Below are 24,894 nucleotides of genomic sequence, written 5' to 3' on the forward strand. Positions count from 1 at the left end.
AATTAGACCCATTTGATTGGATGAAGTAGAGATCTTATTTTTCACTCACAAAATAGGCCCCATCGAATCTGTGAATTTCTAGAGTTCTAGGCGGTGGTTCGCACTTCTGATTAAATTGGCTGGAGCACCATTGAAGTGGCTATCTATGGCTAGAAGAGTTTGGACTAATTTCATATGTGCAAGGAGAGAGAGCTCCTCCACCACCACTGGCTGGGGGTACAGAGGGTTAGTTGAAAATAACTAAAAATTTGATTATTTTCTAATTATCTACTAATCCTAATTAACTAGATAATGGGCTCATAAACTTGATGGATTCTAGGCTTGGCTCTGATACCATGTTAAAATTACAGCAATGTGATGAGCTATGGTGGATCAAATGCTAGAATCAACATCATTAACAAAGTGATTAGAAGATAATTAAGACTTAGTGAGTCATTAACTAATAGCTTAATGTAGGCATGGATAATCAAAAACCAGCAAATTCTTATTAGGCCAATGCCTCAATTTATAGAGTTTACATCCAAGCATCTAATCCCACTGATTTCTCCTTGATTCACTCTACCTCTTTTGCTTGATTCTCTCCACCTCTTCACTTTTTCCATAATATCTCCACACCTCCTAAATCTTCTCATGCTACCCTTTATTATCTCCCAGTAGATTCTTCTCACCTTTTCACAGGTTCTCTCACATTTACACATTCTCTTTTATAGCCTCTAGCCAAGGGCTTGTTCTCGCACCACACACCCTATTCACTTGTATATTTCAACATAGTGTACGAGTGCTCTCAATTGGCCTTGCAAGAGGATGAGAGGGCCGGACCGTCAGGACTCCATCATGCGACGATCTCTAACAGAAACAAGTGCTAATAAACGGTCATATCTATACCTCAATCTATGGAATGTATCGAGATCCCTAGGCATTATTGTAAGCCTATAGGAATGGGCAACAAGGAAATATGCATCTTCAAAGAACTTTATGAGCCAGTCGCTTCAGTAATTTCCTCAAGACACAAAACTACAGATGCTTGCCATCGCATGCCAATACTCTAGTGTTCATAAATTTCATGCAGAAGCCTATGAAATGGTAGCTTGGCTATTGTAGATTGCATATGTCCCACAATTTGTCGAAGCTCTAAAAGAACTGTCGTGTGTGCTTGGTATCTTCAGCTCCTGCCTTACACCTGAAGTGACTACGCAGGGCCTTTCACTTGTATCTACCCTTTGATCAGCTCTCTTGGTATGCGCCATCTAATAAATAAACTCAGTAAGATGATAACTAAAAAATTGTTTGAAAAGTCAGTATCAAGCGGGATGCCCGCTCGCAACTAATCGCTTGGTACTCACCCCCGCTTTTAACAAGATCTTATTGTATAGTCCATGAACAACTTGACCCAAAGGGGAGTCAATACCGAGATATGGGGCCAACAGGATGCCAACGAGCCTCTTATTGCTTGGTATTGACCCCATGAGAAAAATGACACACGGGGTCAGTACCAAGCAAAATGGGGCTTGCAGGATGTCACAAGCCTTATATCACTTGGTACTGATTTCATTAACAAAAATACCCCAAAATGTCATTAGTACCAAGTGACATGGGGCCATTAGAATTCCAACAAACCTCGATTGATATTGATCCCGTGAGCAAAACTACCGCAAGGGGGTAGCAAGTAAAATGGGGCTTGAAGGATGCCAATGAGACATCGCTTAGTAATAACCCCATGAGAAAAATGACCGCAAAAGATGGTCACTACCAAAAGTGATATGGAGCCTGTAGGATACCAACAAGACTCTTGTTGCTTTGGTACTAACCTCGTGAGAGAAAGGTGTCCCAAGGGAAGTCAGTACCAAGCAATATGGGGTAAGCACGATGCCCTTAAGCCTCCTATTGCTTGGTATTGACCCTGTGAGAAAAGTGACAGCAAAAGAGATAGTACCAAGCAAAATCGTGCCTGCCACCACAACGAGACTTGCATTGCTTGGTACACTGACTCCATGAGAAAAATGACCCACAAAAGGGGGTCAATACCAAGTGATATGGGTCGTGCAAGATGTCAACGAGACTCCTCCACTAAAACAAAATAGGGGTTTAGCAAAAATAACAGCGCTTTTATAACTAGAAGGGTATGAAGATGTCAGGCCTATATTGCTGCTAAATACGTTGCTATTTTTATGCAACTGGTTTGCTGCTCAATAGTGCTATTTGCGAAAGTACTGCATAATAAAAAAAAGCTGGGGCAAACTCGCGGGAGTCTGCACACAGGACTCCCCTCTAATGTAGACACAGTAAAACTAACATAACTTCACATCATCATGGACAAGTGTAATGTAAAAATTAACAATACTAAAAAGAAAAGACATTTGTAAACCATGGTTTTAGGAATGTCAAAATTAAATTATAATACTTAGTAGAATTACATAAGTGTATGTTTCCAAAAACTCATATACAAAATAAAGCGCTATCTATATCTTATGCTGTGCGATTGGTATTGTTCCTTACAGCTCCAGCTCCTTTGCTTCTCACATTTCCATTGCTACCAGCATGGACATTTGCACCACCATTTCTAGTTACATGATCCTAAAACACAATATAACTAACACAAGTGAGAATCATTTTTACAAAAACAAAGAGGTTTAGGGTTTAGGAATGTACTTACTTGCCATGCTTGCCAAGCATCTCCTCCAGTAATAACAATATATTCTTCATCTTGCACCCTATTAAATAGATATTGCAAACCTCGTTGTAATGCAAAATCATATTCCTCTTGCATAGGGGGACGGTCCACTGCTTCAAGCTATAGACATACAAACAAATGAACATTTTATTATTTAAGATAATCTTATTTAATTAAAAGATAAGATATAATTTGAGGCTAATATATACTTACAAATATTATTGGGATATCGACTCCTCCTTCATGTGTAACATCATGCCTCAAGTTATTTGCCATCTATCTAAGAAAAAATATAAATACTTAAAACTCTTATGCATAGGAAGCTACCGGCATGCATTGGAAGCTACCGGCATGCATAGGAAGCTACCGACATGCATAGGAAGATACTAGCGGCATGCGTAGATTGCTACCAACATGTGTAGGTTGCTACTGTTAGGCATTGGTTGCTATCGGTAGGTGTAGGAAGCTACCAGTAGCGTTGTTTGCTACTGGCATGCATAGGTTGCTACTGGATGCATAGGTTGCTACTCGCTTCCATAGGTTACTACCGACATGCGTTGGAAACTATCGGCATGCATAGGAAGCTACCGACATGCATAGGAAGCTATCGACATGTGTTGGTTGCTATCGGCATGCGTAGGAAGCTATCGACATGCGTTGGTTGTTACCAGGATGCGTTGGTTGCTACCAGTATGCATTGGTTGCTATTGACATGCATTGGTTGCTATTGGCATGCATAGGAAGCTACTGACCTGTGCTGGTTGTGCTACCGGCATGCGTTGGTTGTGCTACCAGAATGCATTGGTTGCTATCGGCTTCCATAGGTGGTTGCTATCGGCATACGTTGGAAACTACAGGCATGCATTGGTTGCTACTGGAATGCTGAGGAAGCTACCGGCATGTGTTGGTTGCTACCGGCATGCGTAGGAAGCTACCGGCATGTAGAGAAAGCTTCTGGCATGCGTAGGTTGCTACCGACATGCATTGGTTGCTCTGCTGACTTCCATAGCTAGTACCAGCATGAATAGAAAGGTACCGCATGCATAGGTAGCTATGGGTATGCATAGAGCATGGAGCATGGGAAAATAAACAAACCCTAAACTTACAAACCCTATAACATGTAAAAGCATAAGAGAAGAAACATCCAAGAAAGAGATCTCTTACCTTGTGAGGCTTGTATGTGTTGAAAACTTACAAAATCAAACCAAAATAAGAAAAAAATATATTAATAACAAACCCTAATCTTAAAAGCCCTAAAACTTATAAACCCTATAGACATGTAAAAGCATGAAAGAAGAAACATACAAGAGAAAGAGATCTCTTCTTGTGAGGCTTGTATATGTTGAAAACCTACAAAATTAAACCAAGTCAAGAAAAAAAAGTATTAAGAAAAATCAAGATCTCTTACCATATGAAGCTTTAATGGAGAGCTCTTAATTAGGAAAAAAGAAGAAGGAAAAAATAAGAAAAGAAAAACTTAAAAGAGAAAAGGCAAAAACCTGCAAAAAAAAACTCAGAGTACAAGTTTATTGTATTCAAAAGATAAAACTACGTGGTAGTAAAAGAAATGACAAAAAAGTGGGATATTTTTATAGTATGGCGACGTTTATTCGCTGCTGATGAGCAGCAAAAAAGCGTTGTTGGGCAGTGATATTTCACTGATCTATAGGTGCGCTTAGCGAAAAAGTAACGCGGAACAATGACAGATCACTGCTGAGTATCTTGAAAACCCCTCATATTTTCCTTCCAAAAACGCTGCTACGCTCCTAATGTGTTGTATTGCTCCTACTGCTTTTGTACTAACCCCATAAGCAAGAGGAACAATTCCAAGAAAAATGGTTCCTGCCAACAAGACTCGCGTTGCTTGGTTCTAACCCTGTGAGAAAAATGACTGCAAAAGGTGGTCTAGTACCAAGCGATATGGGCCCTACAAGATGTCAACAAAATTCTTGTCGCTTGGTAATGACCCTATGATGAGCAACGTGTCCCAAGGGAAGATATGGGGCTAGCATGATGCCCATGAGCCTCCTATTTCTTTGTATTGACCCTGTGAGCAAAGTGACCGCAAGGGGGGACAATACCAAGCAAAATGGTGCCTGCCAATGAGACTCGCATTGCTTGTTGTGGTACTGAGAAAAGGGGGTTAGTATCAAGCGATATGGGGCCTGCAGGATGCCAATGTGACTCGTGTCACTTGGTACTAATCCCGTGAGAGCAATGTATCCCAAGGGGAGTCAATACTAAGCGATATGGGGCCATCACAATGCCCACAAGCCTCCTATCACTTTGGTACTGACCCCTTGAGAAAAGTAACCTCAAAAGGGGGTTAGTTAGTAAGGATGCCAACAAGACTCTTGTCATTTGGTACTGACCACATGAGCAACATGACCCTAAGGGGGCTCGGCACCAAGCGATATGGGCCAGTAGGATGATAATGAGCCTCCTATCGCTTGGTGCATACCCTTTTAGCAACATTATCCTAACAGACCGCAATATGTTAAGAAAAGGTTGTTACCACACGATGAGGAGCTCATGGAGTGCCTACAAGCCCCTTATCGCACCGTACTGGTCCTTGAACAAACCCTAATGTTTAGGTCAAAAAATCACAAAATATCTATAGACACGATGGATGTAGAGGCGATGGCATTGTCTGAGTTTGGGGGGGTTGATGAGGAGGCAGATGTAGTCCCAAGGCAAAGGCAATAGGGCACTACGATAATGTTTCCTAAAATAAATCAAACACATGCAGGAAAGGAGAGGAGTGAGAGTATCTAGCATATTGATGTAACGTCAGACCTTATAAATGCCACTTCTGTGATCAATTAGTACACACCACGGGAGTGGTGCTAAGACCACATGGTACGGGACCACGCTGGTCTTTAACAGCCCTTATCTCCCTCGGGAGTCTTATTCATTTATGTCGAGTTCCCTGCAATCGCTCTTTCCGTCGAACGTTGTTGCGGGCAAACTAGGTAATATTTCCTGAAAACGAGAAACATTTAGCATCTTTCAAAGGTTCCATCAAAAAAGGCCAAATTTTTACCGTTTTTTGGAAAGTGGTCTATGCATGCATACAATGCCGCCTAAAAATGACACTATTTATGACACTGCACATTTTTTTACAAAAAAAAAAGAACGAAAAAAAGACATGGTTTTGCTTACTTTTTGAGATTACAACTTAAAATCTAATAATAAGTATTTAAAAATATACCAAAATAGAGACCATTTGTTATTGACATCTTCAATCCAGAAAAGTAATTGATACAACTTTAAAAAAGGAGATGTTGTCTAGACATACAACTTATGGCATAGTTATGGCTCCTCATCATCACTGCTATCTATACCATCACCATCACTCATTGGTGTGCCTTCCCTTGAGGAGGTAGATGAGGCATCCTCTTCATAACTATCCACAAAGACATTTTTTATTCTATGTGTACACCTGAAGCTAAGACTCCTTGGGTTTGCTGTCATGTCAAACCAAGGATGTGCTACCAAGCTTAGAGTTATTGAAGCAAGGGATCTTCTCTTGTAAAATAGAAATGGTTCACTTTCTCAAGTAGCATTCTTTTGTGAGAGTAAAGTCATAGACCAAAATATCTACCTCATCAAGTGGTAATACACTAGTGCTAGCAGTGTCCTTTCCCCTCTTGCGCTTGCGCTTGCCCTTTCCTTTTGTTTTATTTACCATTTCCAAGCTATACTTTCCCTCAAATGCATTTGAATGAGTTGTTCTCATCCAGTACACTGTTAGTGCCAATTTATGCTCGTCAATTTCATCTTTGTTGATAGCTATTACCTTGCCAATCCAAAACGGATGTTTTAAAGCATGATCCTCAACTAGGGTAGCAAAAAGGGTACGCTCCTTTATGTCTTGTGGATCACCACTCCACATCTCTTGAAATTCTTTTTGCCTTTCTTTCGATCATCTGGCTCCTATGTACATCTCTCTTACTTCCCCATGAAGAAGTTTATCGATCTCTGTTGGAATTGGTGTTGCAAAATAAGTGGTTTTTTCAGCAATAGTTGGCCCACTGAAAAGAACCAGCTAGATTCCATGAGTTATTGATATTCCTTTCAAGTATTTCTTCTTGTTGTTCAAAGAACGTGTCCCACCATTTTACATCTTGCTCTCTGCATACTGCTTTGACTTCTCGATTTTAGTGATATTCGCTCTACAATACACCTTTGAAAGTCCATAGCACAACCTACCTTGCTTGCCTCCTTTGCTTCCTTTAAGCTTTCCATTTTTGAAGCTTGCATAACCATGTCTGGAATAAATTTGAGAACTTTAAGGCCACCTGAAGGAAGCCACTCTTCATCAGTAGAGAAAATCTTTCCACACAATAAAGTTTGTCCATTTTCTTTTATAGGTTTAATCAGAAAGACATGCTGATAACTTGGATCGTTCAACTGCTCCAAGCACCTCCTTTTTTCTATCTTTGGCCCATTAACAGAAAACTTGAAATCCATTGTCTCCTTCAAATGCTCTACCATTGGCTTTAGTGTGTAAGCTTTCTCTATAAGTGTCATCATGGTCGGCAAAGTTAATGTATTGTGGCGAGATAATGTTTTTGAAAACGTGCTAAACATCTGATCAATGTGGTCATGAGTGTGACCCACAAGTAGAAAATTCACTTTCACTTTCTTAAACACCCCTAAGTAAACCAACATGCTTAGGTATATAAGAACTATTTGATTCTTATTCTCTCTTGTAGTGTTATCTAGCTATAAATATAATATGCTTGGCAATGCACCTTCCCAATTAGATATCACATGATGAATGATTGTGACAGTTAGATTTGGATCATTATGGATATTTGGATATGTGAAAAAAACCCTTGGGTGAACTTGAGCATCGTATACAAGGCAACCAACCAAATGCATTTGCACAAGTGTGTCTTCTATAATGTCCTTAGTTAGGCAGCCTAGAAAAGTGAGGCAAGCAAGTTTTTTTCTGGTCCCTTCCATCAATAACTAGCCCAAGATACTTTTCTGGAGATGCAGAACACTTTCCTCTATGGTCCATTGCCTTCCTTCTTTCATTTGATTGCTCTTCCTTGTGAATTCTCAAAGCATCCTTGACTATCCTTAGCTCATCTGGATCACTTGCAACCTTTCTTCTTGTTTTTAGCCTTGCACACACCCATTCAAACTTTTCGTGGGATAGTCATATTGGAAAAGAAGGTTTTCCAAAGCCTGGTAAAATAAGAGTAGCTTGTATACTGCTCTTGTTTAGTTGTCATAGCATCTCTATACAATGAGAATACCTTTGACCTTGTAAAATTGTCAGATAAGTTAAACCTTCCTGTTGTCATCAGCATACATTCTACATGATACTTAAAATAACAATGAAGCCATGTTAAAGTATTTTGCCCCGTTGGACCTATGGATAATAAAGGATCTAACGGCCTCGGTCTGCCCCATTTTTTGGTCTTGCACTTCACCCTCTCAAGCCGTACATTTCCAAGACTCAAAGCAACCTTAAAGGCTATCCTACATAGCAAATCAGAGCCAAGGCTATATTCAAATTTTCCATGCAAATAAGGTATTAGAAGACCACTAAGAAGTGCATCTTGCTCTCCACTGCTCATGTCAAAATAGCGTGTTGTAATGCCTTTAACTTTTGCAACCCAAACTTTGCTAGACATTCTTGCTTGCGACATTCTGTTTTAATTGCATCCCTTAATTGTCTATCTACACACAAGAATGCTTTTCACTTCAACCCATGGTAGGTCTTACCTTGATACATTGGAGATGATGTGAACTGCTCAATGGTATCCAAGGCATCATGTTCATCACTACTACCATCATTTGTTGCTTGTTGTGGTGTGGAGACTTTACTTGGAGAAGCAAAGTACTACGGACTCCTTCTTGTGCTCGTAGCTTCATATGATGTAAAAGATAAGCCTAGTGATTGTCCATGGCTTGGAGTGTCCACTTCTCTATCTCTATTTTTTAAAAATTTTAACCCTAGGAGACAAGGAATAGGATGAGAATGAGAGACCATTTAAATGTGATGCGGTGGTAGGGGATGAGCTCCCATCCACTTGTGTAGGGGAAATGACCAATGGAATATCTCTCCTCATGTCTTTCTCCTTGGCTAAAAAATGAGAAATGAGAACCTAATAGCCCATGTGGCCATCATATCTAGAAAGTCATTAAACTTAATACATAATTAAGGTGGGACTTGATTAAGAAACCCTAGGATTAAAACACTAAATAACTACTATTTTTGGAACTATGAGGCTACATAAGAAGTTGAGAGGCTCATTTGGTCACCTTGAATTGTGAGAGACAGAGATATAAAGAAAGAGAGAGAGCACTATTTGGGTACACAAGAAGTAAAGCAACAAGGAGAGCAAATCACACTTTCAAGTCCAACCATGGGTAAGGTACACAAAATCTTGATCCTTATAAAGATTCTTTTTTCTTCTTATTACTTAAAAGCTTTATTTGTGGTAACATAACATTCTTAATATTTGTTTGAATCTATAGGATATTTTAACTTAGATGTTAGAAAAACTATTATAGAATGTACTTATATCTACTACCAACGATGAACAAAGTTTTAATAACAACAACTAGTTTGAAATAAATCTTAAAAGATAAATAAAGTTTCTAAATTATTTTTCTTAAAATAAAGTTCACACAAAGAATGGACACAGTTTTAGTGTTTTTTATATATTAGGAGAGTAGCACACAATTTTTAAAAATTGTTTGTGTACACAAAGTTGATACATTGCCATCACCTTTGGTATACAATCTTGATGCTGTGAATTGAATTCATACACACAACATCAAGTTGACTCTATTTGTGTATGCAAAGTTGATGCAATGTATCAACTTTTTTAAAAAAATATTTCTGTATAAAAGTTAATGCATTACATCAATTGATGTTTTGTATCAAGTTTGTGTATAAATAGTTGATGTTTTGTATTAAGTTGATGCACAACATCAAGGTGCCTTGGCAAAGTTGATGCAATGTATCAACTTTAAGAAGATGCACAACATCAAGGTGGCTTCGCAAACTTGATGCAATGTATCAACTTTAAGAAGATGCACAACATTAAGGTGACCTGGTAAAGTTGATGCAATGCATCAAATTTAAGAAGTTTTGTTTATTAATGCAAAGTTAATGCATTTCCTCAACTTTGTTAAGAAAACAATGTACGCAAAGTTGATGCATTGTATCAATTTTTCCATGCAAACTTGATGTTTTGTATTGAGTTGATACAAAACATCAAGTTTATGTAGCAAAGTTGATGCAATGTATCAACTTTAAGAAATTTTGTTTGTATGTACAAAGATGTTGCATTCCATCAAACTTGATTTTGTGCATCAACGTGATGCACAACATCTAGTTTGTGTGCCAAGTTGATGCAATGCATAAATTTTGAATACACAAACAAAGTTTTTAAAAGTGGATGCATTACATCAACTTTTCCACATAGACTTGATGCTATGCATTGAGTTGATACACATGCATCCAATTTTGAAAACTTTTTTTTGTATGCAAAGTTGGTGCATTGCATCAACAAAGTTGATACACCGTATCAACTTTTTCACACAAACTTGATGTTATGCATCGAGTTGATGCACAACATCAAAAGTTGATATAGTGCATCAACTTTAAAAACCATTATTCAAAGTTGTATAAACTTTTTGACACAAACTGTTATGCATCGAGTTGATGCACAACATTAAGTTTTTGTGGAGAAGTTGATGCAATGCAAGAACTCTTTATTTTTTTGGGAATTCATATGAGATGGTTTTTGATTAAGCTAGCACAATGTTAGTTAGGTTACATGTATGTGCGGTAAGTTATTTCTAAACCTAACCATAGAAGAGCTATATCTAGAGGCACTAGTATCACCTCGCACAGTTAGACCAACAACTTAAAGGTGCATAAATAGGGTGCATAGCCAAGCTGTGAAGGGGGGGGGGGGGCACGCCCCCTTCTTAGGGGGTCCAGGGGGTGGGCCACCCCCTAGCCCTAAGGGCCGTTATAGTAAACCCTTTTTTTTGCACCTATCCGAAAGTGTAATTAGTACTCATATAGTGACCGCGAGCCCAAAAAAGCATGCATAGTGACTGTGTGAGATAATTCTAAAAAAGCATAGTTTCTTACATAGAATTGATGCAATGCATCAACTTCTCCATGAAAACTCGATGTTATGCATTGACTTTACCACAAACTTGATGCACGACATCGAGCTTGTGTGGAGAAGTTGATGCGGTGCATCAACTTTGCTTACATGTATAAGCATGCCAAAAATAGTGAGCATGATATAATAATTCAAAAGTCTCTTTGTTTTACTTGTAAAATCGCCCTAAAAGCACTTCAGCCTAAAAAAACCATCGCTTTCTCCTTGGGCACTTTATCGCTTGCGCATATCTTCTTGCTATCCCTTTTTCTACACATCGGGAAATATATTTGCTTGATTTCATGCTATGCCACTTCTTTACGTTTTCTATACCACACTGTGACTACTGAAATTTGTTGACACAAATATTGTTGACCAAAGAGAAGGTGACCTTCATCTAAGGTGAGATCTTCTTCTCCATTCAAACTTTTTCAATTTTTCTTTTATTTGATTCCATTATAATGCGTCCAATTCCCCATGAACTCGATGCAGTGCAACGAGTTTGCACGTAAACTGAATGTTGAGAACAATCTACACTCAAACATATCCTAAAAGGATTTATCTTTACAGTGCATCTTGATAATTATTCTTATTCCTTCTCTTATGCCCTTAATGATATGGCAATTCATTCTTAAATTCTTCTTTTTTTAATCATATAGAAGTAGAATAATATTTTTTTTACTTTTAATGTTTTTCGATTTCCTTTTCTTGTCTTATATAGAAGCTTGTTTTACTCTATTTCTTGCATATTTTTGTTTTTGATTTGCTTGTGATAGCCTTGTTTTTGCTCACTTTAATGGTTAGCTCCACCTTATTGATTTTTTTTTGGATTTGATTAATTGAACCAACTAATAATTATTTTTTGGCAGAAGGCTGTCCCCACTTGGAGTCTTCAATTGATCCAGTTGCACAAATCTAGTCTCAAAATGCTTCAATAAGGTAGTAGATAAATGTGTCTAGATCTGTCTTGAGCCCACAAACATCAAGATTGAATATGTAATGAAGAATTAATAAAGTGATTAATAGAGGCACTTCCTTGATTGTGCATAGTACTGGATCTCACTACTATAGACTTGATGAAATCAAAAACCGTCTTCACCAGCATGTAGAGCATGCTTGAAAACCCCCAAGTCTAGTTGTAATTAGACGGATTCAAAGCGAGCGCATCGCATGGATATTTTTTCCCAATTCTTTTGGCGTATGATAATCACGCTGCCCCGTTGATCTATGCTAAAATTTACCGAGTCCGTTAAGCTACATGTGGAGCCTTGAGTCTAGTTTGTGCCTCTAAAAGGTCTTGGGAAATGGATGTGTGTGAAGGGAGAGGGAGCCTTGAGTCTAGTTTGTGCCTCTAAAAGGTCTTGGGAAATGGATGTGTGTGAAGGGAGAGGGATGTGTGTGCCTCTAAAAGGTCTTGGGAAATGGATGTGTGTGAAGGGAGAGGGAGCTCCTCCACCAATTGGGGGTATAACTTGGCTATGGAGAAGAGAGAAGATTAGTGCTTCTAATTATGATTATGGGAGCTAATGAGGTGAATAAGGCACTTGATGATGGGCTAAGGCATGTTGGGCATGGATCTAGAGCTCTGATACCATGTGGAAATGCAAGCAAGAGTGGGCTATGGTGGATCAAATGCAAGAATCAACATAGCTAGCAAGTGATTAGATGATGATTAAGATGAGATTAGTGAGAAATTAATCTATTAGGATAATGTGGGCATGGATACTCAAAAACCAGCAATTTCTCATTAGGTCAATGCCTCAATTTATAGGTTTTACATCCAGAAGATGCCAAGCATCTAATCCCACTGATTTCTCTTTGATTTGTGCCACCTCCCCTACATCTGGGACACCTTTTCCTAGAATCTTTCCACACCCTTATATTCACTCATGCTATCATTGATTCTCTCATCATCAGTAGATTCTTCTCACCTTTTCACTGTTACCCGCTTAATTACAAACTCCCTTTTACAGTCTCTTGCTAAGGGCTTGTTCTTGCACACACCCATTCACTTGCATATTTCAACAACTCATTCATTGTCCAAGCAATGGCTGCCTCCTCATCCATAAATTGTAAGTATTTAGAGAGATAATACATGCATTTGGAAATTATGCATCTGTGTGGATTAGAGAAAGCTTAATGCGGCCATAGTCCCAAACCCTTTTCCCTTGCCCTACATGGATTCCATTCTGGATAATGTAGCAGGGTATGAAATGTACTCGTTTCTTGATGGATTCAGTGGCTACAATCAAATCCGGATGGCACCAGAGGATCAAGACAAAACCACATTCATCACCGCATGGGGGGTGTTTGTGTGCACAGTCATGTGGTTCGGATTGCGCAATGCACCTTCCACCTTCCAGCGTGACATGTATGAAATCTTTGGGCCCTTTCTCACTAATTTCAAGCGCATTTTTTTGGATGATCTGAGTGTCTTTGGCACTAGTGTGATGCACTTGTGGCTCTCTTTTCAGCACTGCCAGGGAGGTGTCCTTCAGTCTTAATCTGCTCAAGTGTGTTTTTGCAGAGTGCGAAGTGGCAAAATGCTGGGTCACATCATTTCCCAGGATGCATTGCGGTCAATCCAGACAAAGTGGTGGCTATTATGCAAGCACTTGCACCTGTGGATCCTAAAGGTTGTATGCGATTTCTGGGCTAAATTCGGTGGCATGGTCGCCATTTGCGGTTTTGGCCACATTTGGCAATTCCTTTAAATGGAGCCGCTCATTCTTCTAACTGCAAGGATTTTCGATGATCTAAAGACTGTGATTTGGCTTACCGTCGGCTCAAGATTCAACTTTCTCAAGCACCAGTGATGATTTCTCCTGATTGGGGAGTGGATTTTCACATTTTTGTGGATGCTTTGGATGTGGCAATTAGCAGTGTTTTGATGTAGAAGCAGAGTGCAAGATGGTTTTGCCCAATTTATTATGCTAGTCTCGCCGGTTGTCTTCTGCTGAAAAGAATTATTCCGTTAATAGAGACGGAAGACCTTGGAATGGTGTACTCTGTGCGGAAGTTTCAGCACTATCTTCTGGGCCAACGATTTTTCTTCCATGTGGATCATTCTGCTCTTCTTTACTTAGTGCGGCAACAAAATTTAACAAGCAGATTGGCTTGATCGGTTCTATTATTACACAGGAATTTGATTTTGAAGTCATCCATTGCCCTGGTGCTCAGCATGTGGTGGCAGATTACCTTTCTCGATTGGATTCGGGGGAGCTAGCAGTTAGTGTGGATGATGAATTTTCAGATGCTTCACTATTTACAGTTAAGCCAAATGCGGAGGGGGTACAGTTTGAAGAGGAAGTCTGAAGAGGAAGGAGCACCTCTCCCAAGCATCCCATGGACCTGGTATAAAGAAATGTTTTCTTTTATCTCTAGTGGTGAGATGCCTGCTCATTAACCCAAAGACCGGCGGCGGCGCCTTGCTTTGTGGAGCTGCTAATTTGAAGTCTATGTGGGGAAACTTTATTATTGCAATGTTACAGACGCACTGTTACAGTGCATCCTACCGCACGAGCAGGAGACAGTGTTGTGGGAAGCCCATTGCAGAGTTACTAGTGGGCATTTTTCAGGAAAAATCACCAAAGAAGGTCTTACAAAGTGGATTATGGTGGCCATGTGTTCATGCGGATGCATAGTAGTTTGTGAGGCAATGGGATGTTTGTCAGCGCATGGGACAACTGTCCCAGCAGGATCGAATGCCTCTCCATCAAATTCTTCCTTTGGAACCATTTCAAACATGGATTTTATAGGCCCAATCAAACCCGCACTGGCTCTAAACCGCGAGCAGGTATATTCTTACTGCCACACAGATTACTGCACAAAGTGGGTAGAAGCATGGGCTTTACGGGATAATACTACTCTCTCTGTGGCAAAGTGTCTCTTTAAGGATGTTTTTACCAAGTTTGGCTGTCCAGTGGAGTTGGTCAGTGAATGATCGGGGCAGTCATTTTATTAATAAAGTCATCAAACGAATGACGGGGTTTTACTTTGTGCTGCATCGCAAATCGTTCCCGTATTACCCTCAGGCCAATGGGCAGGCAAAATCTTCCAATAAGCAGATAATCTGCATTCTGACTAAAGTGGTTAGTCTTCATCAAACAGATTAGGATGTGAAGCTGCCAAACGGTACTTTGGGCTTACCGCACAAAGTGGCAACTGCATTGACACCATTCAAACTTTCTTTTGTCATGGAGGCCATCACACCGGTTGAATTTGTGGTTCCTAGTTTGCACCTTGCGGTTATGGACAGATTGCTGCCAGAGGATTCATTGGCATACAGACTGGAGGTCATCGAGGAATTAGATGAAGAGAGGATGAAAAGCTTTTATTGGGCACAGCAAATTCAAAGTCGCAGAAGTGGCAAGTGGATCGGCATTTAAAGAAGGAATTTTTCCAAAGAGGGCAATTAGTGCTGGTGTTTTCTTTGCGCATGTTCAAGAAACCTACAAAATTGAAGGTGCAGTGGACCAGCTGTTTTGGGTGTATGCTTCTTGCGGTCCCACCTCTTATTTCCTTGCAAATCTTCATGGGGAAGTTCTTTCTTCTCCGGTCAATGGGTTTCAGATGCGTCATTATTTTTCGCCGGCGGTTCCTCTTCAATGCCCTTTTTCGGTTTCTGAGAAGAATACACTTTCTTTCATGATGGTTTTAGTCATTCCACATCAAGGGGCGACTTTCGTCAATTCATTTTTCTTGGCTTTTTCCAGGTGTCATACAGTCATGCATCGAAAAGCGATCGTTGTTTTGCATGCAACAACTCCCTCCTTTTTGTGGAAAGGCAATCTATTTTTGCTCTTATTTTTGTGCCTACCTTCTGTTTTCCTTCTGTAGCAACCCCATGACTGATTCTCTTGCCCAGTTCTTGCCGGTCACGCCAATCGTTCATCTCGAGCGGCCGGCTACTAATGCATGGCTCACTGATAAGTGCATCTGTGTTTACTCTAACTTCCATTGGGAGCGTGTGTAGGTACACCCACAGTCATTGCCCTTGCTATGACAAATAGCTGTTGGTGATATGGTGGATATACAGGATGCAGCGGTGGAGCTCACAGTGGAATACATTCAGCAGAAGTTGCACTTGCCCACAGATGGAGCGATTGCTGCTAGCAAAACGATGGCAGTACTTGCAGCCGAGATGGAGGCAGAGTTTGGTCCCAAAATCTATGGGGAGTATAAACTTTCTAGGTGCACTGATTTGGCAACAAAGGAATGCTACAGATGGTTTCTAGAAGCCATTTGGCTCCAGGCAAAGACTTACACAATGTCAGTAAAGATGAAAGAGCTTATCAAAACTTCTAAGTTTGGCCCTGTTTCTTGGGCTCGCATTCTAAAGGACCGAATTAGATTTGAGGCTTAGCGGGTATGTTCTCAGGTGTGCAGAAAGGGTAGGTAGTACACTCTAAGGTGAGTCAGATAATACTACAGATCCTGTTCCCTCTACCCGCCAATTTTTTGGTTTCTCTTCGGCTTGCTTGTCATTTTTCGGCTCCATTCTCTAACAGTGCTTCCGTAACAGTCATTGTTTCTGATGGAGTACCGATTGCCAGTAGCAGTTCTAGAGGCCAAAGCGCTCGCATGCAGAAGTGGCCAGTGATGTGTTGAATGGGGTGATGGCACTGTTTCTGTCTCACTGGCACTTGTGCCTGTGTGGTGGGTACTCTTGTGCGCCCTTTGGTCGCAATGTCACCATAGGGGGTTTTTGCTCTTCAGGAGCGGTCACTGGGGTACGCATGGCATCGGTAGTTGTGCTGAGTACTACCCATTAGGAACTCAATGGAGTCTTCTTGGGCCCTTTAATTTGGACGTTTAGTGAAATGCTTAAAATGCTAATCCATCTTTGACCAAGCCTAGAGGCCTAGTCCTAAAAGCATATATTTGATTTTTCACAAAAACAAAAAAAAATTAAAAAAAGGAGATATTCCTAGATTTGGCCACCTAGGTGACTTTAAAGCTTTGTAATGGGCTATCAGTCAGTAATCATAGCCTGCAGCAACCTTTTCGAACTCCAAACATTCCAAAAATTTGTCACTTTCTTCCCCCCTTTTTTGTGTGTACACCAGATCTCTTTCTCTCTCTAAATCTTCTCTCTAAAATGCCCTGCACTCCTTCTCCATGGAAAAAAGCGTCTTTCTCTACTCCAAAAGCCATAGCTAACAGATCTGTACTCCTAAATGAGCCTTCTCTCTCCAAACCCACAGTAGTAGCCATGGCTTGCAGGGAAGACGCTTACATGAGCATTCTCTCTACAGTACTTGGTCCTCTCTCCATGGCTAGCAGGTCTGTACTCCTAAATGAGCCTTCTCTCTCCAAACCCACAGTAGTAGCCATGGCTTGCAAGAAAGAAGCTTACCAGGAGCATTCTTTCTACAATACTTGGTTCTCTCTCCAAACCCACGGTAGTAGCACAGAAGAACCTTTTCATGAAGTATTCTCTCTCTATATTGCTTAGCAGCCATAGCTTGCACTAAAGAAGCTTCCCATGATGGATTGTCTCCTTTGCATTTTCGTCTCACCATTGCCAACCCTCTCTATGTTTCTTTGGCTCCCTTTCTGGCTTCTTTCTCTATCCACAATGCAGCTCTAGAGAAGCAACCCTCATCTCCATTCTTCCCATTATTTTTTGATACCATATCCTGCTCCTTCCACTCCTATTCAACCCAAGCTTACAAGCCTACTTTCTTGTAGATGGCACTACAAGACATCACCAATAAGCCTTCTAAGATCCGCCTTCAGGTTGATTTGGAGACAGAATACGCAACCCTACGCAGTAGGCATGTTGCACCCAATATTTCATACGATCAGCTTCGAATGCAAGGAGCAAAGGCCATTGATCTTTGGATTGATGGAAATCTTTATCCACCAGATCCAATATCTGGTGCCCCTCCACCATTCAAAAGCATTACAAGTTTTTTTAAGTTTGTTGGTGATGGTTTCAATGGGCTTCTTGGCTATTGTAGGAGATTACACATGTTGTGGCTAGATGAGGCAGCTGAAAAGAGGCAAACACAATTTGCCTTCGACCAGCTTCAAGCGGCATCGACTAAGCAGATCAATAGTTTGATGCAGAGGATTAAAGAGCTCTCAGAGGAGCTTGAGGTGCAGAAAAATAATCTAGCGGATCGTGTGCGCACAATAAATCAATTTATCGATAATTATATTCGTCTTCAACACTCCACTCGTAATCTTCAGCGTTGTGTTCACCATTTCACTCACCTTTCCATGGGATATCACGCAAGGCAAAGAAAACGTAAAGCTGTTGGGTTGCTTTCTAAGACAGCAGGCGCATGCAAGAGGCGTAAACAAACAACCAGGTAAAAAGTTTTGTAGGAATTATAGCAGCTTTGAGAAGCAATTAATGAATAAAGCATCTCTCATGGGTGACTCTTGCGATTGTAGGGCTTGTGCAACAGCTATACTAGGATGTAACAACGCTGAGGACAATGTTAATGCCTCCCTTCTTCAGCATGTCCTTCAGGAGAAGGATATTATGGAAATGATAACAGGTTCTGGTAATGATAAGCTACGGGAGACCCTTCGTCAACATTTCTTGAAGGAAATCAAAGAAATTGTCACCCCCAAAGAGATGCTTTGATATATGTGACTCAGCAGGTTTTAGCCAGAAAGGTTACAGAGCAATGTACAGGTCAATCACTTTAGGGTTGCGAGCAAAGGGAGTTATGCAATCCTTGCTTCCAACAGTTTATAGCTTACAGATGGCAAAGAAGTGTGCTAATGGTGATATTGCATCCATGTTCGAGGGTGGGTACAAGTGGGTGGAGGATATTATGCCAATGCCAACAATCAAACCCTTTGAATACAATGCATATAACAATGTCTACATTGACATGGAAGTGCTACAAAAAGCAATGATTCAGTACTAGGGCCTCACACTTGAAGAGACAGGTGGAAATGCCGTGTTTGTCTTGAAGCTGGATGAATGTCAAGTGGTTAAAGGTCAAAGACTAGAGCGTGCTAGTTTAACCTTGATGAGCCGAGCACTTAGAGGAAAGCCTTTAGAGACCCAAGAGTTGGATGCAACTGAAGACAGCAACAATAGGGGTCAAGGGCATAAGCAAGACTACTACGGCATCAGAGAAGAACATCTAGTGGCAAGCAGCATGGGTCCTCCCAAAAGAGAACCATGATACCTTGAGGTGGTATTTTGAACGGTCTGGCATTCAACATGTCGTCTCTTGTCAGGTCAATGGTCAGAAGCTTGATGTTCCCGGAATAGGCTGCTTTAATGTTGAATGGCACTTGGGTGGCGATCTAAAAACCTTAAAGTGTATGTTGGGTTGTAAAATAGGTGCGAATACTATATTCTCATGTGTTTACTGTTGTCATTCCAAGACAGCAGTAGACTCAAGAGTAAAAGGGAAACAACCTAGCAAAGGCAAAAGTCAAAAACAGGTGGGTGCAAAAAAAGCAATCGTTTTTGATGCTGAACAGAGGAAAGGATCAAAGGTATGGCATAATGGCATATTAAGTTGTGACCAGAGCAAGCCACCTAGTCGTGACCAGGAGGACAATGCTTGGAACCCAATCTTGGAAATTCCACTATGTCAAGTGCATGTGTGCACATTACATGCAAGACTCAGGATTTTGGATAAGCTATTGATGCTCCACATAAACTATGTCTGGAACATGGAGCCCAAAGATTGACGAGAAGAGTCAATACATGCACTAGAGGGTGTACTTTCCTCTATGGGATTACATGCTGGAGCAGTGGTCTTGACAAAGGACAGAAAATCAAACCCTACACAAGACAACCCTAATAAAATTTGCATGGGTGGATCAAAGGCAAGACACTTCCACTTGGGTTCTCATAGCCACACTGACTTTGAAATTTGGAAGAAGATATGTGATGTCACAACATATCGAGGAAATGATGCCAGGCTTGGCCTAAAACGTGCACATGTATGGGAGGTGTGTAATAAAATGGTCGATCTTCTAGAGCGACCTCACCTGGATGACCATGGTATTGAGGCACTTAAACAAGCCACTTGTAGATTCACAGAAGAAATGGTCGAGGCATGGGGAGAAACACACATTACTCACTACATGGTAATGTTGTATTTCTTGTGTCCTTGTAGTATGTTCTTCATATTGTTTGTTGACTTTTTGTAATTTTCTATGCAGCATATATTGTATGCACATGGGCCATACTTTCTCGATAGATATGGCTCTTTAGCACTTTGGAGCAATCAAGGCATGGAAAAATCACATTACCAAGCAAAGGCCGTGTATTTTAAGGGCACTTGCCATGGTGGTGGGACAAAGTCAAGAGTAATGCACTCCATGAAATGTTCAACTGGTTCTATCGCGTTCTCGTTGGCAAAAAAAGGCAGAAAAGTCGCGGTAATTTGTCTCTTAGGCGTCAAATAATGAAAATTGTTAATGCAAGAAGAACTGAAGGATACAACAGATCAAATGCTAGGGAGAGACTACGGCAGTGGGTAGCAAGCAAGCGTCGGTGTGGTTCCTCATGGGCTTAAACTCTCTGATTATAATCTTTTTGTGTTTTTAAATTTTCTAAAAGTTTTAAAAAATTATATTTATAGACATATTTAAGTCATTTTTCATTTATAGCCACCACATTTCAATTTCTTCTTTGTGCTCTACTCTCTCTTGCCCTCCCACTATCTCTTGCACTCGTACATACCTAGGCCATGCCAGAAGAACAGGAGCAAGACTTGCGGTTTTTCGATCAACTCGGCCCACTACCTGCTACAGCAAAAAGGACATCTACCTATCGTAACAGAGCAAGAGGCAAAGGAGATGAGAGAAGAAGAGCGCAGGAAGGAGGCCGAAGAAGCGCAACGCAGGAAGGAAGCTGAAGAAGCAGAGCCTAGTAGAGAAGCAGAAGAAGAGTGGCGTCGAAAAGAAGCCGAGGAAGGTCAAGGGCAACCACCGGAGATTGTTATTGAGGCCGACACCCTAGAACAGCTAGAGGTTATCTTACAGAACAGGGAGGTCAAGCTCTTGTCCTACGGCATCACGAAAGATACCATTGACAAAGAGTTTGCTCTTGTGAGGGCAGCTTGGGAGACAGAAATGCAAAAGAGACAGCAGCCCAAAGAGGACGCAAGGAGGGCAAGCCAAGCATAGCCACAGGCAGCCACAACATCCAGACGGCCAGTCAAGAAGTGTGGTAAAAGAATGGAGGGCAAGTTTTGGGACCAACAAGAAGAGGAAGAGCATGCACAAAAGAAAAAGAAGTTTAGGTCTGAACGACCACCGTGGGAGAATCAAAGACCACCATCGCCTCCACCAAAGAAGAAGAGAAAATGGAGGCCAGGGACAGTCGCGCTACGAGAGATTAGGAAATATCAGAAAAGCACAGATCTTCTCATCCCCAAGGCACCATTCTCTCGACTGGTGAGAGAAACAATGGAAAAATATTCTGACAGGGTTGACCGCATACAGAGCACAGCTCTTGAAGCTCTTCAAGAAGCTGCTGAAGATATTGTAGTTTCTGTTTTTGAAGACTCAGTGCTGGCTATGGTACATGCCAAGAGAGTTACTTTGAAGCCTGTAGATATGTCCCTAGCCCTACGTCTACGTTTAGAGCGTAGCCTTCTACCTCAATAAGCTAACCCACTTTGTAATTCTCCCTACAAAATTTTGTAATGTTCCCAAATTCCTTTGTAGCTTTTTCACACATTAATAAAAGCTTTGTGAGTTGTGTTACATTCTTTGTTGAGTCCATTTTTTTTGTATGCTCAGTGCCAATGAACATTTCATTTAAAAAATATAAAAGCACTATACACACAGGAAAAAACACACACAAACACACACACACACACACACACACACATATATATATATATACACACAAACATATATACACACACATATATATACATATACAAATATATATACATATGCACATATATATATATATATATGTACACACACACACACACACACACATATATGAATATTTATATATACAAAAAATGTAGATCCTATAAAGTCACCTAGAGACCCTTATAGAGTGCCTTATGAGCCTCAAGGCAAAAAAAATAAAAAAAATAAAAAAAATGCCATGTGCGCTATGGCGCGTTAATCGCTAGTTTGACCAGGTCAAAATGGCGATTTACGCACCATAGCGCACATGGTATTTTTTTTATTTTTTTTGATATCTTTGGTCTGGTGAGGCTCATAAGACCCTTTAGGTGCCCTAACAGCCCCAAATCTTATATATTTATATAAGATATTATTTATATTTATATATATCTTATAATAGCCTTAAAATCTTATAATATCTTATGTCTTATGTATATATATCCTATATATCTTTTATATATATATATATATATATTATATATATATCTTTCAATAGCCCCAGAATCTTATATATATATATAGGTGCACACACACACACACACATATATATATATACACACACAAACATATATACACACATATATATACATATGCAAATATATATACATATACACATATATATATATGTTTATTTATATATACAAAAAAGGTAGATCCTATAAATGCACCTAGAGACCCTTATAGAGTGCCTTATGAGCCTCAAGGCCAAAAAAATAAAAAAATAAAAAAAATGCCATGTGCGCTACGGCGCGTTAATCGGTACTTTGACCAGGTCAAAATGTCGATTTACGCGCCGTAGCGCACATGGTTTTTTTTTTTGATGTCTTTGGTCTGGTGAGGCTCATAAGACCCTTTAGGTGCCCTAACAGCCCCAAAATCTTATATATTTATATAAGATAATATATATATTTATATATATCTTATAATAGCCTTAAAATCTTATAATATCTTATGTCTTATATATATATATATCCTATACATCTTTTATATATATATATATGTATATATATATCATTCAATAGCCCCAGAATCTTATATATATATATAGGTACACACACACACACACACATATATATGTATATATATACATATATGTACATATATATATACATATATGTGAGTGTGTTTACATCTATAAATACAATATTTTTTCATACCGCTCTAACCCAATCTCGATTACTTTTTTTAATCACGATCTCAATTAAAATAAATCCTAAACAATATTTTCTATGAACACATGAACAAAATCTTAAAATTGCGAGGTTTGAAATGGTATATCACAAGTACGCCAGGAAAATTCACAACTTACAATGCACAACAAAATTTTTTTATTAAACTTGGAAGAGAAGTTTGCATTACATCTTTTTAATAAGCTCTTGGAAGAGCTCAGGAGAGAGAGTTCTAGAGGCTGGTTTCTGGCCTAAGCTTTAGAATACATCACTCGGCTCATTGATTCCTTGAGCCTGAGAAAGGGCACAATGGCCTAAAACTGAGCCGGGATGGTTGCCCGTGAAGCAATACAAGGCAGCTTCCCTAGCTACCAAAATACATTTATTTATGTTCGAGGCTAAGGGGTTCTTCGATAAGACTGCACTAAGTGCTTTACATTTTAGGAGCTCGGCATAGGCGATCTCTGCATAGTCTAAATGAAAAACCCGCACTATGTCAGCTCTAAGGGCAGGTATGTAGTGCCAAAGGGATGCATCTCGACCCTCTGACTTTGGCCGCGTTCCTCCTACGTGCATAGCAAACTTGTCCACGTCAAAAGCAGTCTGTCAACATGTCAATATAGAAGTTAGGAAGCGTGAAATGATACAACTAAAAATAATTTGCTTTACAACTAAGAAGTAAGGACATACCTCAGTTGCATCGTCACTTGCAACTAGTTGCTCATTCGTCAAGTTTATGCTTCCTTGGTCTTGAGCATCGCCAGCAACCAAGGGCATGTGTGGTTCAAAGGCAGCTACGCTCTCATAGAATTGCACTTCTTGCTTTATTTCAACGAGCGCTTTGGCCACTACAACTTCCAAGGTACTGCTACCAATATCATATGCAAGCGCTTTTGTGAGGTTGTCATCTTCAAAAGAGATTTTCACTTTTCCTTTGTCTTGACCCCCAGCATTCACGGCAATAATAGAAAGTGCCTCATCCTCACGAAACCCGAGTGTCTTGGCAATGTCATCCAAAAACAAAAACTCTTTCCCATCAATAATGATTGGATGCAAAGACATGATAACAAGGTCTGGGACCTCCTCGAGTACTTCATCACCCTCTAGAACTAGGTCCGGAACCTCCTCGGGGACATTATCTTGTAGAGCCACCAATGCCATTGAGGCCTCCCATTGTTCTGTAACATTCTCTTCCTCAGCATGGGCCTCTTGGACCTGCTCCATTAGCTTTACTTTGCCCTTTTCTTTTTCCTTGCCACTTTCTTTCGCCACACCCTCTTGTAACAGAAGGACCAAAACCATGTCCCAGCTTAGGAAAGAAGTGCCGATGTTGCCCATTTGTAGATCCAGGAGTAAGTCTTCCTCCTCATTTCTGTAGTCCTTTTCTGTGAGGGATTTTAAAAACCTGGATAGGCGAAATCTAAAATTCTTGTCTTCCCTGAATATGTACTTTGATGAGGTCAACTGGAACCCATAAGCCCTCATCACCCTCAAACATGATGGAGTACGTGCTGATGTGTTCATCCATATACTGAATGACATCTGTAAAAGCATTCGCGTGTAGATGCATTGTTGCACGTACATCAATTGCTCCCTCAAACATAGGGACGATCTCATCAACCCTATGAAGTAACTCAAGCTTTCCTAGTTGTTCAATAAGTGCGTCAAGTAGAGGTGCCATGTCTATGAGTGATTGGAGGAAATAGAGAGTGTGTGATACAGAAAGGTGTGCGAAATTGAGAGCAAGTGTTAGGAGAGAACGATAATTGTCAATTGATGTAAATGAGTAAAGTATCGTTTATAAATGGGCGACCTTGTTATAAAATTTTTAAAAACTTTTAAAATTTGTAAGTACCAAAAAATTTTAAAAAAATGGTATGCGAAAGCAAGAACGTATCCTTCCATCGCAAGGTCATTTCCAATTTACTAGTGGCTCATGCCACAGATGCTTGTGTGACCAACCTTACACTATCACAAAAAAATAAAACTGCACAAGACAATTGAAAAACCTTAATAAGATAGTGAGGCAAAAAAATTGAAATTATATTTA

Source organism: Cibotium barometz, chromosome 26 (genome assembly GCF_041138505.1).
Source record: "Cibotium barometz isolate CiBa-2024 chromosome 26, ASM4113850v1, whole genome shotgun sequence".
Classification (NCBI taxonomy): domain Eukaryota; kingdom Viridiplantae; phylum Streptophyta; class Polypodiopsida; order Cyatheales; family Cibotiaceae; genus Cibotium; species Cibotium barometz.